At 38.8% G+C, this 17,563-nt stretch overlaps 1 protein-coding gene across 9 annotated transcripts in view; it reads right to left on the minus strand.

Annotated features, from left to right (window-relative positions):
* Nucleotides 1-17,563, minus strand: part of COMMD1 (copper metabolism domain containing 1) — a 233,439-nt gene that overhangs the window by 215,628 nt on the left and 248 nt on the right. The gene's annotated exons all lie outside the window — the stretch shown is intronic.

Below are 17,563 nucleotides of genomic sequence, written 5' to 3' on the forward strand. Positions count from 1 at the left end.
TCCCTGATGAGTAGGTAGTCTCTTCTCCCTCTCCCTCCGCCACTCCCCGTTTGTGCTCTCTGTCAAAAAATGAATAAAAGACAGAAAGGAAGGAAGGAAAGAGAGAGAAAGAAAGAAGAAAAAAAAAACTAAACCTCATAGACTTTTATAAGATAATTACAAAGCCATAAAAAATAAGGTGGAAGGAGAACCTTAAAAACCAGACCAAGAATTTAATGGGGAGCCTGGCTGGATCATTCCATAAAGCACGTAACTCTTAATCTTGGAGTTTAAGTTCAAGTCCCACAATGGGTGTAGAGATTACTTAAAAATAAAATCTTTTTTTCCAAAATTCATCTATCTGATAGAGAGGACTTTGTGTGCAAGCACACAAGTAGAGGGAGGAGCAGAGGGAGAGAATCTTGAAGTAGAATCTCTGCTGAGCGCAGATCTGGCCTGAGGTAGGGCTTGATCCCACCACCCATGAGATCGTGAACTGTGGTGAAACCAAGATTCAGATATTCAACCAACTGAGCCACCCAGGCACCTCAAAAAAACAAAAAACAAAAAAACACAGACTGAGAATTTAAGATACTGTCTTCAGGAAAAATCTTTAGATGCTTCTTGCACTGGGCCAGATTCCTCCAAAAAATAATCCCATGTCAATTTTAAATGCCAAAACTCACCAAGTTTTCTAATGTCATAATACAAAACATTATAAACCAAGACCTGGTCATCTTCTGTATTAAAAGAGCTATAAACCTAATTATTATCGTCTATATTTCTTCTTGTATAGTCTGTTATTATAGTAAAAAGATAACAAATATAATCTTCAAGTCCAAAATGCTCTGTAGAACCCATCACAAGAAAAAAATTATATAAATAAGGGCTCAAGGGGTGCCTGGGTAAGTTGGTTAAGTGCCTGACTCCTGATTTCGGCTCAGGAAATAATCTCAGGGTCCTGGAATCAAGCCCCATATCTGGCTCCACGCTCAATACAGAGTCGGCTTGGGATTTTCTTTCCCCCTTCCCATTCTCTATCTCTACCTAAAATAAATAAAATCTTTAAAATAATAAAATAAATAAAATCTTTAAAATAATAAATAAATAAGGGTTCAAAAGCTAAATTTCCAGTCTGTACCTATGTAATTAAGAAAACATAGTACATAAAGGAAATAAAAGAAACAGTAGAACTGCCAACTTTGGACTGCTTCTTAGAGACCAAGATGAAAAAAATTCCTGCAAAACAAGTAGGTTAAGGAAAGTAAAGCAAGGGCACCTGGGTGGCTCAGTGGGCTAAGCCTCTGCCTTCGGCTCAGGTCATGATCTCAGGGTCCTGGGATCGAGTCCCACTTCGGGCTCTCTGCTCAGCAGGGAGCCTGCTTCCCCCTCTCTCTCTGCCTACCTCTCTGCTTACTTGTGATCTCTGTCTGTCAAATAAATAAATAAAATCTTAAAAAAAAAAAGTAAAACAAATTAATCAATCACCCTTCCTGTCCCAAAATAATACTGTTGGTTAGACTAATTCTCAGAAACAACCAACAGGATGTATTTACATGACACTTCAATACTTCTGTAAATGACTAAACTCAAGAATTCAACACTTTTGGGCGCCTGGGTGGCTCAGTGGGTTGAGCCGCTGCCTTCGGCTCAGGTCATGGTCTCGGGGTCCTGGGATCGAGTCCCGCATCGGGCTCTCTGCTCAGCAGGGAGCCTGCTTCCCTCTCTCTCTCTCTCTCTCTGCCTGCCTCTCCGTCTACTTGTGATCTCTCTCTGTCAAATAAATAAATAAAATCTTTAAAAAAAAAAAAAAAGAATTCAACACTTTTTTTTTTCATTACAAATCTTTAAATCTTTACCTCACAGAAATATAACTGAAGAAAGTATATTTTTGAGTAAAAACAGATTTTCTCTAGTTAGGCTTAGGATTCCCTCTATCACTGGAAAATCAAAATTATTTGAATCTGTTGTTAAGTGGCTATTTATGCCACAAGAAGAGTACTGAATTTCAAGATATTTCCAAATTACAAGAGTAGTAGAAGCTCACTGCTACTGGTTTTCATTCTGTCAAATTACTTCTATGAGTACCTTACTCATCATCCGTGTTCTTCAAGTTTTGGGTAGGAAGGATTCCTATCTCAGTCAGCAAGAGGAAAAAAAATCCATGATGAAGCACAATGAATGTTTCCTTCTATTGAACACTCCAGGCAACACATCAGCCATTAACTTAATAGAGAAAGAATTTAGCTTTTTCTCAAAGAACATTTTGTGGCCAGCTCAAAGACATAATGTGGGAAAGTCTCCAGAAACAATTACAAAGTAAAAAAATATCCCTTCTTCCCTTCCTCTGCAGTACTATTGACAGACCATAAACCTTTCTCTTGGGAAAGAGCACAAGATTAGTGTAGCATCCAACTCAAGTGCATAAATTAACATTTATGTAAAAAAAAAAAAAAATTACTGTTTGAGAAACAGAACTGCTCAGAGGTCATCTCATTATAACCAGAGCCCCACTGCCAGCTTAAATTTAAAAGTATGCAATAGGAGAGGAAGTCCTGAGCCTGTTGAAATTTAAATAACTTTAAAATAAGGAAAAGTAAGAATGAGTGAAAACACAAAGAAAAATGCCACACTACCTATACCAGTTAAAAAAGACCATTAGAGAACTATTGGGCTGGCTATAAAATGTTGACAAAAGAGAGCAGAGGTATAAAACTTAAGGAGAAGAATAATTACTTCATTATTTGTAGCCTCAAAGCAGAATGTGTCTCATGTATACTGGAGTTCAAAAGAAATAAAACTCAAGGCATGGTTCTTACCTCTAATCTATTTGTAAGGACAAATGGACCCTAAAAAAATACAGAAAAACTTGTCAAATCAACCTGTGAGTGTATCAGAGTGGTTCTCATACAATGGAGTATTATTCAGCCTTCACTTTTTTTTTTTTTTTAAGATTTATTTATTCATTTTAGAGACAGAGAGAAAACACAAATTGGGGGAGAGACAGAGAGAGGGAGAGAGACTCTCAAGCAGATTCCCCACTGAGCAGGGACACCGACAACATAGGACTCAATCCTATGACACAGGAGATCATGACCTGAGCCAAAATCACAAGTCAGACACTTAACCAACTGGGCCACCCAAGCACCCCTTATTCAGACTTTAAAAAGAAGGAAATTTTGGAGTAGCTAGCTGGCTCAATCAGAGAAACAGGCAACTCTTGATCTCATCATTCTAAGTCTGAGCTCCACAGTGGGTATAGAGATTACTCAAAAATAAAATCTAAAATAAGTAAATGAATAAATAAATAAGAACAATATCTTTTAAAAAAATAGAAGGAAGTATTGGGGAACCTGGCTGGCTCAATAGGTAGACCATGTGACTCTTACTCTTGGGGTTTTAAGTTCGAGCCCCACAATGGGTGTAGAGATCACGTACAAATAAAATCTTTTTTAAAAAAGAAGAAAATTTTGCAAATATGCAACATCATGAATGAACCTTGAGGACAATATGCTAAGTGAAATAAGCTGTTCTCAAAAAGACTAACACTGCATGAGTCCCCTTATATAAGGCATCTGAAATAGTCAAATTTATGGAATCCCAGTATGGACTGATGGTATCAGAGGTTGAAGAGAGGGGAAAATTGGGAATCACTAATCAGTACACAAAAAGTTTCAATTACACACAATGACTAAGCTCTTGAGATCTGCTGTATAACACTGCACCTAGAGTCAGCAATACTGTACTTAAAATTTTATTAAGTCTTAGCACAATAAAGTAAAACTAAAAAATGAATTAAAATACTTCTCTACTTTGGAGTGCTTGGGTGGCTCTTGAGATCTGCTCCCTCTGCCCCTCCCCCAGCTCAGACCTCTCTCTGTCTCTCTCTCAAAATACATAAATGAAATTTTTTTTAAAATACAGTTCTCTATTCAATACAAGATACCTAATGAGAAAATAATGGTGGCTAAATTTTGAAAAGAAAAAACAGTATCCTCTACCATAATAAAGCAAAAACTGTAAACTTTTCAATTCCCCACCAATAGTAGAATGGATAAGCATACTGTAATATATTCAAACACTGATATACTCAATAGGGGTTGGCAAAATTTTTCTATAAAAAGCCAGACAGTAATTATTTTAGGTTTTGCCAGCCATCTCTTCTCTGATACAACTATTTAACTCTGCCCTTGTAGAACAAAACTAACCATATACTTTATTATAGATATTGAAATTTGAATTTCATGTAAGTTTCATAGGTCACAAAAAATTCTTTTAACTATTTAAAAATGTAAGAAAGTAGCTCACGGGCTGTACACAAATATGCAGGGGCCATGGGGCACCTAGGTGGCTCACTTGATTAAGCATATGACTTGATTTCCACTCAGGTCATGATCTCAGGATTTTAAGATTGAGCCCCAGGCTTCATTCTGGGTGTGAAGCCTGCTTAAGCTTCTCTCTCTCCTGTGCCCTCTGCCCCTCTCCCCCATCTTTCTCTCTTCCCCTCTCAAACAAACAGACAAACGGGCCAGATTTAGCCTGTGGGTCGGTTTGCTTATCCATGTTCCACAGCAATATGAATGATCTACAACCATATGCTATGCTGAATCCCACAAGTATATGTGTCTTGAGTGTAAGACCCAAAAGAATATATACTATAAGACTACATTTATATAAAGTTCACAAACAGGTGGAACTAAACTGTAGTATTAGAAGTAAGTAAAGTGGAATGAGGCACCTGGACAGTACAGTTGCTTGAGCCTTCAACTCTTGGTTTTGGCTCAGGTCGTGATCTCAGGGTCCTGGATCGAGTCCTGCACTGGGCTCCCTGCTCAGCAAAGAGTCTGCTTCTCCTTCTGCCCCTTCTCCCTGCTTGTGCTCTCTCTCTCTCTTTCTCAATGTAAAATAAATAAGTAAAATCTTTAAAAAAAAAAAAAAAAGATACCCCTGCCCTCCTTAAATGATAACATCGAGGAGATAGGAAAATTTTCTGTTTGGTCCACTGATATTTCCAGTGCCAGGCACAAGATCTGGCAGGTAGGTGCTCAATAAATGTTTATTTGAAAAAATGAACACATTTTAAACATATGATAAATGATTTCATTACTTCTCAAGTAACATACCCTCAGGATAAATATAATGGAAATTTAAGGACTTCATAAATGGTACCTTTGTTTAGAAATAGTTCTGTAGTCGGGGCGCCTGGGTGGCTCAGTGGGTTAAGCCTCTGCCTTCAGCTCGGGTCATGGTCTCAGGGTCCTGGGATCGAGCCCCACATCGGGCTCTCTGCTCAGCAGGGAGCCTGCTTCCTCCTCTCTCTGCCTGCCTCTCTGCCTACTTGTGATCTCTGTCTGTCAAATAAATAAATAAAATCTTTAAAAAAAAAAAAGAAAGAAAGAAATAGTTCTGTAGAGAACTGTGCAAGAAAGCAATACCATAATTAGATGTCATGACAGAGAATAATATATAGAATACCTTTCAGAGATAATTCCATACTGGCAATATTAAAAGTTTATCACAAATAAAGTACACATAACATAAGCCATACCAAAATATCTTCAATTTAGTATAATATGGCTTTTTTTAAGAGGATTAGTTAAAACAAATAATGAAGTCAAAATTTACAAAAATTACAAAATTTAATTAAAAAATACGTTCTAAGTTAACTGTTCACTTAGTTAACACAAAGCCAAAAATGAAGGTATTTTATTAAGACAAAAAAATGATTTTTCATGTGTCTGTAATTTAAAATAAGGATCCATTTCACTAGAAGACGTCATCGATACCTTTCTTATGGCATTTACCATATAATAAAGGATTCTTTGACCGTGATATTCACCTTTGTGTACAGAGCCAGGTATAGTACAATTATGGGCTCAGTAAATACTGGATAGATAAATCAAAGATAGAAATTTTCTTTAGGGGTACCTGGGTGGCTCAGTAGGTTAAGCATCTGTCTTTGCCTCAGATTATGATCCCAGGGTCCTCAGATCAAGACCTACACTGGGCTCCCTGCTCAACGGGGAGTCTGCTTATCCCTCTCCTGCTGAGCCCTCCCCTGTCCCCTCTTATGCTCTCTGTCTTACTCACTCTCTCTCAAATAAGTAAATAAAATCTTCTAAAAAAAATTTTTTTTTCTCCTTAAAATCTCCCAGGAACTCTTTCAACCCAAGTTAAGTCTGCAGATCCAAAACAGTTTGAGAAGAGAACCAAAAATGGATCTTCAATTAATATGGGGGAGAGGGGTTAAGGTGTGGGGTTTTTTAAAATGTATTTGAGGGGCACCTGGGTGGCTCAGCGGGTTAAGCCGCTGCCTTCGGCTCAGGTCATGATCTCAGGGTCCTGGGATCGAGCCCCGCATCGGGCTCTCTGCTCAGCGGTGAGCCTGCTTCTCCCTCTCTCAGCCTGCCTCTCTGCCTACTTGTGATCTCTCTCTCTCTCTGTCAAATAAATGAATAAAATCTTTAAAAAAAAAAAATAAAATGTATTTGAAAAACCTTTAAACTCAGTGTGGGACTTGAACCCACAACCCCAAGATCAAGAGTTACATGCTCCTCCAACTGAGCCAGCCAGACTTTTAGAACACCTCATACTAGTCATTTGATTTCTTTCTTTCTTTTTTTTTTTTTTTTAAGTAGGCTCCATGCCCAAAGTGGGGCTTGAACTCACAACCCCAAGATCAAGAGTCACATGCTCAACTGACTGAGCCAGCCAAGAGCCCTTTATACAGGTCATCAGAACCCATTAAAATAAACTCCAGCTGGTAATCTGTAACTGCTACTCTATCATGTGATGTCCACGTAACATTTAAATTTTCCAGAAAATGGAATTTCTAAATTCAAAATATCAAACCAAGTATTTAGACTTCTTTTTGGATAAGAAATTCTTATTGTTGAGTAGCCAACTTTGTTTTCTGAACTCGAACATTCAAGAGAAAGAACATTTCAAGTATCACGCTGCTTCCCGCAGTGTTAGCAAGCCAATATTCTACTGCCACCTAGTGTAGAAAAGCACAACTACTACTGCTTATAGCTAAGACAATAATGAAGACAGAAGACAAACGAATCCTGAAAGTATGGCAGAATAAATCAATGTTTTCAGTCTCTTCTAATCTACACATTTCAAGACAAGATATTTTGCATTCTTTTCTTATAATCAAGTTAATTTCTTATTATTTAATATTTACTGTCTGAAATGTGTAAGGGTGGAGTTCATTCTTACACTGCTCAAAAAGATATCACTTTACATTTTCATTGTAAAGAGACCAATAACATATTAAAAAATCTTACACTGTAAAATCTTTCTACAGTATATAATAAACGCAGAAACCCTATTGTAACACAAGAAAGTTCAATATTAAAAGCATTCTGAAAAAAAAAAAATAAATAAAACTAAAAAGTACTCTGGTTTTTTCACAAGAATGAAGTACTAGATACATTCCACAAGATAAATCTCAAACGGAAGCTGAAAATACCATTTTCTTTTTTCTTTTTTTTTAAAGATTTTATTTATTTATTTGACAGACAGAGATCACAAGTAGGCAGAGAGGCAGGCAGAGAGGAAGGGGGAAACAGGCTCCCTGCTGAGCAGAGAGCCTGATGTGGGGCTTGATCCCAGGACCCTGGGATCACGACCGGAGCCGAAGGCAGAGGCTTTAACCCACTGAGCCACCCAGGCACCCCTGAAAATACCATTTTCTGACAATACGAAAAGAATTATTACTAATAGGCAGTCAACTTAAATCCCTTTATAAACTTAATACCAAATGTACTTTAAAGCTTCTGCTTTTACTATAAACACTTCTCACAAAATTTTCCTGGTTTTTCGGAAACTAGGATCAAATTGTGCTTTTAAAATAATATAAACAGGGGCGCCTGGGTGGCTCAGTGCGTTAAGCCGCTGCCTTCGGCTCAGGTCATGATCTCAGAGTCCTGGGATCGAGCCCCTCATCGGGCTCTCTGCTCAGCGGGGAGCCTGCTTCCTCCTCTCTCTCTGCCTGCCTCTCCGCCTGCTTGTGATCTCTCTGTCAAATAAATAAATAAAATCTTTAAAATAAAATAAAATAAAATAATATAAACAGGGGCGCCTGGGTGGCTTAGTCGTCTGCCTTCAGCTCAGGTTATGATCTCAGTCCTGCGACTGAGCCCTGCATTGGGCTCCCTGCTCGGTGGGAAGCCTGCTTCTCCCTCTTTCTCTGCCTATCGCTCTCCCCCTGCTTGTGGTCTCTCTCTGTCAAGTAAATAACTAAATCTTTAAAAAAATAAAATAATATAAACAAGTAATGGAAAACCAAAAACATACACCACAGTTTGCAAAACATAAAACTATTAGAATATTAAAACGGTTAAGTTCTCTGGGAGAATTTAACATCTTCTACTTTCATCATATCCCAAAAGATCTCAGCAATATGTTTATTAAAAGTCTCCAAAAAAAATGGGAGCCTGGGTGGCTCAGTGGGTTAAGCCGCTGCCTTCAGCTCAGGTCATGATCTCAGGGTCCTGGGATCGAGTCCCGCATCGGGTTCTCTGCTCAGCAGAGATCCTGCTTCCCTCTCTCTCTCTGCCTGCCTCTCCATCTACTTGTGATCTCTCTCTGTCAAATAAATAAATAAAATCTTAAAAAAATAATAATAAAAATTTAAAAAAAAAGTCTCCAAAAAAAGCTTTCACAAGCACTGAGTACAAGTATACCAAATTCTTAATACTGAAAATAGCACAAAAACCACTCAAGATAAATAAATTGTTTTAAAAGCCAAATGCAGAAAATTCTGTAGTCTATGCCCCCACCTCGTGTTTTAAGAAAGAAAGGAGAGATTGTTGGTGATGGGGTTCAAGGCATGCTACCCCAAAATACAGCATCTTGGCATACAGATTCTTGGAAACTGAAGTAGTTGGAAAAAAGGCAGAGCAAGGTCTTTTTGACCTTTTCCCCCACCCCCTTCCCCTGAAATAGGTCATAAAACCTACTTGTGAGAGATGCCTCCAGAAGAAAGGAGCACCCTCATCTCCAAAGACAGAGATACCAAGAAGAACCCTACAAATAGGTCTTGATAAGTTTTCCCCAGTTTACTACGTTTAACTCTTCATTAAATCCAAAATAAAATATTCATGTCTGTTCCTTTGGGTCTTCATTTCCTTACGAAAGCTCCAATATCATGCAAAACTTATAAGAAATAAATTTGTATGCTTTTCTCCTGTTAATCTGTCTTTGTCAGTTTATTTTCAAACATGGCCAGGGACCCTATGAGGATCAAGAAGAAACCTTTTCCTCCCTTACAGTGACTAAACATAGTGTATTGTCTATGTCAAAAGAAAATTCCTGGAAATTTAAAACATGACCAAGTGAAAAATGCAATTAAAATGTTAGAGGAAGTAAATGCTAGTAAAATTGAGGAAATGCTAGTAAAGTTTAGGAAATCTATCAAAAAGGAAAAAAAACAAAAAATGGAAAATAGAGAAAATAAAAGAAAACCAAAGATTCAGTCTAGAGGGTCTAACATATGAAATCAGAGTGCTAGAAAGAGAATAGAGGAAAAATCAAAGTAAGAATACAACTTTTCCCAGAATTAAAGGTCATGAGTCTCCAGATTCAAAGGGTCCACAGTGGCCAAAATAATGAAATAATGAAATAAAAGAAAACCACACACCAAGGATACTCACAGAAATAAAGGATAGAAAAAAAATCCTAAAAGCTCACAGAGAAAAAGGTCACATGGAATGAAACAATGCCTTCAAAACTAAGTCAATATCACAACCTAGAAATATATTCTCAACCAAACTAGCAATTAAGTGTGAACTAGAATAAAGACACTTTTTTAAAACTTAAAAAGAAAAAAGTGAGAGGGCCAATTATCATATGATCTCACTGATTTGAGGAATTTGAGAAACAAGACAGAGCATCATAGAGGAAGGGAGGAAAAAATGAAACAAGACAAAACCAGAGAGGGAGACAAACCTTAAGAGACTCTTGGTCTCAGGAAAGAAATTGAGCGTTGCTGCAGCGGAGAGGGGTGGGAGGGATAGGGTGGCTGGGTGATGGACACTGGGGAGGGTATGTGCTATGGTGAATGCTGTGAATTGTGTAAGACTGATGATTCACATACCTGTACCCCAGAAACAAATTATACATTATATGTTAATTTAAACATTCATTAATTAATTAATTTTAAAAACAAAAAGAAAAGAAACAAAAAAAAAGAAAAAAGTGACCCTTTCTTAAGGAGCTACTTGAAAACATGCTTCAGGCTCCGTGAAGAGACACCGAAAGTAAGGAGAAACCAGCAAGAAGACAGAGCCACTGTAAGTGTACATCTTGGACTGTTCAGATGATGCTCTGACAGCCAATCTAGCCCTGAAGACCAGGTCAAGAAACCAAGCAGTCAAATCCTCAAGCAGGAAAGACATTACCATGACTGTAATCAACCATATTCATGAGAAACCCCTACCTTGGGACCAGCAGAAGACAACTAAAAGAAGGAAAATTATTTGTGTGCTGTCTGTCCTTTCTTTTCAGTTCATTGTACCTAATAAGTAGGCCGTTCCCTGCTTTTCATTCTTTGTTCATGTTGTAGAGTGGGCTAGGAACCACTCTAAACTGCCTATAATCTGCATAAATTGGCACCTTCTAACTGCCTTTTCAAAAGCTAACCACAGGGGTGCCTGGGTGGCTCAGTGGGTTAAAGCCTCTGCCTTTGGCTCAGGTCGTGGTCCCAGGGTCCTGGGATCGAGCCCCGCATCAGGCTCTCTGCTAGGCAGGGAGCCTGCTTCCCTCTCTCTCTCTGCCTGCCTCTCTGCCTGCCTCTCTGCCTGCCTCTCTGCCTGCTTGTGATCTCTGTCTGTCAAATAAATAAATAAAATCTTTAAAAAAAAAAAAAAAAGCTAACCACAGACTCATTGTCTATATTCCTCAGGAACTATAAATTCCACAAGGGCAGGGATTGTAGCTATGACGTTTACTGCTGCATCCCAAGCACAGGGCATGGCATGTATTAAGATGCTTTAAAATGTCTGTGGTATAAATAAGTGCACGAAAACATTAATACTGGTTATGTCAGCATGTGGTATTATGAGTTTTTTATACATTTCACATTTCTAAATAATGCTTATTATAAAAATTAATAAGGGACTGAGGGTTGCTGGGGAGAGGGTAAGTGTGGAGAGGGTGCTTGAGTTATGGACATTGGGGAGGATACGTGATATGGTGAGTGCTGTGAAGTGTGTAAGCCTAATGATTCACAAACCTGTACCCCTGGGGCAAATAATACATTATATGTTAATAAAAATAATTAATAAAAAATAATAATTAACAAGGGAAAGCATATAGGTAGCTCAATATTTGTAAAACAAACAAAAAAAAATTTGAATCCAGAATTCTTCAGATGATATACCTGAATTACAAAACATACGGAACTCATATCAACACAGGTCCTTTCTTTCCAATCTAATTCTCAAACAAATTACAAATTTTCATGGCTTCAAGAAGAGAAACAGAACCAGGTTTTTCAAATAGAAATATTGGGGGTCGCTCAGCTGGTTAAGGATCTGACTCTTCTTTTTTTTAAGATATTATTTATTGATTGATGAGAGAGAGAAAGAGAGGCAGAGGGAGATCAGTGTGGGAGTCAATCCCAGGACCCTGGGAACATGACCTGAGCCAAAGGCAGATACTTAACCAACTGAACTACCCATGCACCCCACATCTGACTCTTGATTTCAGCTCAGGTCATGATCCCAGGGTCATGAGATCAAGTCCTCTGTGGGGCTCCATGCTCAGGGCAGAGACTACCTAGGATTCTTACTCTCCCTCTCTCTCCGCCCCTCTCCCCTGCTCACTCACACCTGCTCATTCTCTCTAAAATAAATAAAATCTTTAAAATAGAAATATTTTTATAGCCTTTTACTATTATAAATCTTAATAGTGCGCCTGGGTGGCTCAGTCCGTGAAGCATCTACCTTCGGCTCAGGTCATGATTCCAGGGTCCTGGCATCCAGCTGCACATCTAGCTCCCTGCTCACCAAGAAGCCTGCTTCTCCCTCTCCCACTCCCCCTGCTTGTGTTCCCTGTCTCACTGTCTCTCTGTCAATTAAATAAATAAATAAAATCTTAAAAATAAATAAATCTTTTCTTTAAATTTGTTTGTTTTAGTAATCTCTACGCCCAACGTGGGGCTCAAACTCATAACCTCAGGACCAAGAGTCAAGCTATTCCAACTAAGCCAGCCAGGTACCCCTTAGAGATTTTAAGTAATCTCTACAAGCCAACATGGGGCTCTAACTTACAAACCTGGGATCAAAAGTCACATGCTCTACTGACTGAGCCATTAGGCTCCCCGTATATATTTTTTTTTAAGACTTATTTATTTATTTGGGGGGAGTAGGGCAGAGGGAGAGGGAGATTTTCTCTATCTACCCACTGAGTGTGGAGACTACCCACTGAGTGTGGAGCCCAACAGGGGCACAATCCCACAATCCTGAGATCATGACCTGAACTGAAACCAAGAGGTGGATGTTCATCTGACTGAGCCACCCAGGTGCTCCTAAACATTATTATGTTATTGGTAAGTTATTTTCTTATGTAAGTTTGAACCAGTTTTCATGCTGATAGTTTTTACTTGGTTCTCAGGCTTACAACATTACACTGTGTATTACCTTATATTATGTTAATAAACACATAAACTTCACATATTCAATATGAAAAAAAAATTCAAATTCTTTGTCTTACGAAGAGCATACATTGAGTACCACAGAAACATTAAAGCTCATTTCTTATTTACCACAGACCTCATGAACCTAAAGAACAAGCAGCAAAATTTCTCAGAGATAAAACACCCAATAATCCCTATTTCTAGCTTTCAGATTTTTATCAAGTAACCAACTTCTAAACATAATTTATATATTATATTGTTTCCAAATATTAAACCTGAGTTTAAAAACAGATGTTTGAGACAGGAATCAGCACATTTTTTTCTGTAAAGGTTCAGACAGAAAATGTGTTAGGCTTTGGGGCGCCTGGGTGGCTCAGTCAATTAAGCATCTGCCTTCGGCTCAGGTCATGATCCCAGAGTTCTGGGATCAAGCCCCACATCAGGCTCCCTGCTCATCAAGGGAGTCTGCTTCTCCGCCTCTCTCTGCCTTTGCCCCTGCTCGTGCACACGCTCTCCCTAATAAATAAAATAAAAACTTAATTTAAAAAAATTTTAATATAAAACCTCAGTGAGGGAACACAAAATTATCACTAAAAGAGGGCAGTAGTGAATACAAACATAGGCCAGTGGTGAGTACAGAAGGTAAGTACAAAAGGTGATGTAGCTTCAGTTAAGTAATATCTTTCTCTAGAATTCCAGTAAACTAGGATAAGAAGCATCCCTTGCAAGGTTAACAGCAGAGGCAAGAAATAAAGAATTTACAAATGAATATCTAGAATAAGCTGAAATTATAAATAAACCAAAAGATGGGTTAAAATGGCAGAGTATTTATATATGAGGTCATCTCCCTAACTAAACACATCACTCCCAATTTACTGGTTTCACTGCCCCTCAGGAGCTACCAAAAACAAAACTGGAGCAAACAAATGGCCAGCTTCAGGTATATACAAACTGATGAAAGGTGTCCCCTCTTGCGAGCAATAGGTAGGGCTAGAGAGGATCCATGTCCCAGCCAAGTAGGATAGGAAAACTTCCAAGCGGAAAACAGAGACTAGTACAAATGCCACGATCAGTACAATACATCTGGGCACACAATGTGAAGGTCAGAAGGAAACTCTGCAGCTCGGGATATATGAAACACAGCCTATAAATGACTGCAATAAGGAACCTAACACGTATATCCTATTCCCTGCCGGGAGTTAAACATCCTTTCCTCCTACTCCTGTTGTTCCTCTCACTTTCACTTTCTTCACAGAATTTGATTCTCTACAGATGACTGAAAGGTGTGGCCACCAAACGAGATAAGGTACTACTCCACTTTTATCCTCAGTTTGTTTCCTTTGCTCAAACTCCTTCATTTTTTTATTTTCTTCTCTGCTCTTCTAGCCTGCATGTTGAATTCAAGATAGCTGCGACTCGGGGCGCCTGGGTGGCTCAGTGGGTTAAGCCTCTGCCTTCGGCTCAGGTCATGATCCCAGAGTCCTGGGATCAAGCCCCACATCGGGCTCTCTGCTCAGCAGGGAGCCTGCTTCCTCCTCTCTCTCTGCCTGCCTCTCTGCTTACTTGTGATTTCTGTCAAATAAATAAATAAAATCTTTAAAAAAAAAAAAAGATAGCTGCGACTCCACAAAGATAAAAGAAAAAAATGTTTTTAATTCTGCTGTTATCACATGTAAAAATGTATACCCTGCTCACCTTATAAGGATGGCTCGTATCAAAACAAAACCAGAAAATATCAAGTGTTGGCAAGGATGTAAAGAAATCAGAACTCTTTTTTTTTTTAAGAAAGTAAGTCGTCCACACACACAAAAAAAGAAATACTTCATGATTCCACTTACATGAGATACTTAAGAGTAGTCAAAATCATAAACAGTAGAATGGCGGTTATGGGGTTAGTGTTTAATGGGTACAGAATTCCAGTTTCACAGGATGAAAAGAGTTATAGATATGGATGGTGGTAATGGATGCACAATATTATAAATGTATTTAATACCACTGAACTGTACACTTCAAAATGATTATGATAAAAAAAATTTCTTTTTTTTAAAGATTTATCCATCTATTTTAGAGAGGGCATGAGCAGGGGGAGAGGGGTTGAAGGAGACAAGGACAGAGAGTCCCAAGCAGACTCCCTACTGACCGGGGAGCCTAACACGGGGCTCCATCCCACAACCCTGAGATCACGACCCGAGCCGAAACCCAGAGACGGCCACTTAACAGATTATGCTACCCAGGTGCCCCCAATGATAAATTTTGTTATTAAGTATTTTGCTGCAAAAAAAAAAAAAAGAAGAAAGTATGCCCAGCTAGAGAGCAGGAATTATGGTTAGCAGAAATAAAGAAATAAAAGGTTGCTTCATTTTTTTCTTGGCTCCTCCACCAATACATATTGGATACCACGATGCTATTGTCAAATTGAACATATTTACTATTTCCTGAACCTGCTCCATTGGACTAGTTACCATTTTCCTGCCTTACTCCTATTTTCTTAACCTAGAATGCCCTATATGGTTGCCCCTCATTTCAGTCTAAATTATTCTACACTTTCTTCAAGAGCAGCAAAAATGGCATTTCCAAGAACCTGCCCAAAAGAGCTATTGCCTCTTTCTGTCCACAGTAGCTTACTCAGATCTCTATTTCCAAATACTACAGCAACCTTGTATCATGATTGCTTGTGTGTTCTCTTACTGCAGAAGAACATGCTCAAAGACTTCTATATAAAAATCCTGTTTGCTTTTTATGCTTTCTCAAAAATTAGAGAGATGTTTGTAACTCAGTGTTGCTTAAAAGGTAAGTGAAGATTGGAACTAGATGTCATCTAGAACCCATAGTTTCAGCCCTAGGTCAAAAAAACAAAGGTTTTTTCCCCTTGGTATCTCAATTGGCTATACAGAGGCTATTCTGCAAAGCACAGAAGCACAGACAAATAAATCTTCTGTTCTACTCCCAGCACCAACTGAGCCATGCCAGCTCTTCAACTACTTCAAAATTACTTCAGCTCTTCAAAATTCCTCAGAAAACTGAAGTATTCCATCCTCAGACAGAAGACTGAAAGCAGAAAGAGCAATACTTGGATATTATTCATCAATATATTCAAAAGTAAGTAAGAGAGTGTTTCCAGGCAATGTCTTCTCTGGGTAGCCTGCAATTCTTACCTCACTACCAAGCAAAATAATCATACCGTCCACCTAAAGAGCAGTAGCCCCCAGTGTTTGGAATTCCTAAGATATTGCCTATATACGTGCTGTTCTTACTTCTTGGCCTACAGTCCCTCATCTTCATCCCCCTTACAGGCTTAGCAAACACCTCAAAATCCCAGGTAAGAAGTCAAATTCTCTAGGAAACCTTTTCTGACCACTTGGAGAATAAGATTTGATAGAAACAAAAGGCATTCATTAGTCTTTATGATATCAATTAAAATTAGAATAGGGGTGCCTGACTGGCTTAATCGGTAGAGCACACAACTCTTGATTTCGGGTTTGTGAGATCAAGCCCCACACTGGGTATATAGAGATTTCTTTAAAATCTTTAAAACAGGGGCGCCTGGGTGGCTCAGTAGGTTAAGCCTCTGTCTTCCGCTCAGGTCATGATCTCGGTCCTGGGATCGAGCCCCCAACAGGCTCTCTGCTCAGCCAGGAGCCTGCTTCCCCCTTTCTCTGCCTGCCTCTCTGCCTACTTGTGATCTCTGTCAAATAAATAAATAAAATCTTAAAAAATACTTAAAATCTTTAAAATAAAATAAAATTACTCAGAATGTCTAGGATCACACCTGAGATAATACCTCTAATATTTCCATGAGACAGTCCATTTACTTTTTGTGAAATAACTGTTTTGCCTCCACCACCACCCCCCACCCCCCACCCCACCCCCCGCCGGATTCAAGTCCTATAAACAAAAGCAGTTTAAAAAAAAAAAAAAAATGCCTCTTAAAGCCTAAGCAGTTTCAAAACAAATAGCAGATGCAAAAAAACAGATGAAATTTCAACGCCATCTTTAATCAAAGTATGAGTTTAGACTAACTAGACTTAGACGCCCTGAGCCTGTTTCCTATTCTTTAAAATGGGTGTCCACCTAGTACAGTTCCTCACAGAAGGCCCACAAAAATCGAAAATCATTTTTATTGTCTATCTCTAGAGTATACTTCGGCACTGGATTCATTCAGGTGACTAGCTCTCAGTCTGAAACTGTGTTGTTCAATGGCCACAGGTAACTACTGGTCACTTGAAATCTGGCTAGTACAAAATGACATGCGCTTTAAGTGTAAAATGTATACATTTCAAAGACTCGGCGAAAAAAATAAAATAAAATACCTTATTAACATTTTGTATGTCCATTACATGAAAAGAGATAATACTTTGGATCCACTGGGTTAAATGTAATAAAATTAATTTCATCTGTTTCTTTTTAACTTTTTTTAATGTGGCTTTTAGAAAATTTAATTATATGTTTAGCTCTCATTACATGTTTACTGGACAGGCTGACTTATACTTTGACTTCAAGCTAGTAAATGCGCTCTTTTAACCATACCATGCACTACTTGACAGGGGTTCACTCCGGCGAATCCTCCACCCTCTATCCCAGCATGCAGTGGCTCACTTTAACACTCCCCACTTCCACAACCTCGGAAAGCTAGACTTAACAGCTCTTTAATTTTAATTAAATTAAAGTTGGCACAGATTTGCCAAAGCAACTCGAAATTGCTGCCCACACAACAATAGAGAAAAAAATCGAGAAAAAGCCCAGAGTCCTGCCTGTTCGTGTCTGCTCCGGGGCAGGGAGCTTGAGCAGAAAGGGATCACCCTTAAGAAAGTGAGAGGCGGCGACGGAGCGAGCTCCCCGCATCTGAAGAAGTATAATGTAGAGCCCACGGAGTGGAGGTGTAAGAAGGAAAGCCTTCTCAGCTTCTGGGGTGCCCAATCTGAGAGCGGAGGGGAAGGGGTT

Source organism: Lutra lutra, chromosome 9, assembly GCF_902655055.1.
Source record: "Lutra lutra chromosome 9, mLutLut1.2, whole genome shotgun sequence".
In the NCBI taxonomy this organism is placed as follows: domain Eukaryota; kingdom Metazoa; phylum Chordata; class Mammalia; order Carnivora; family Mustelidae; genus Lutra; species Lutra lutra.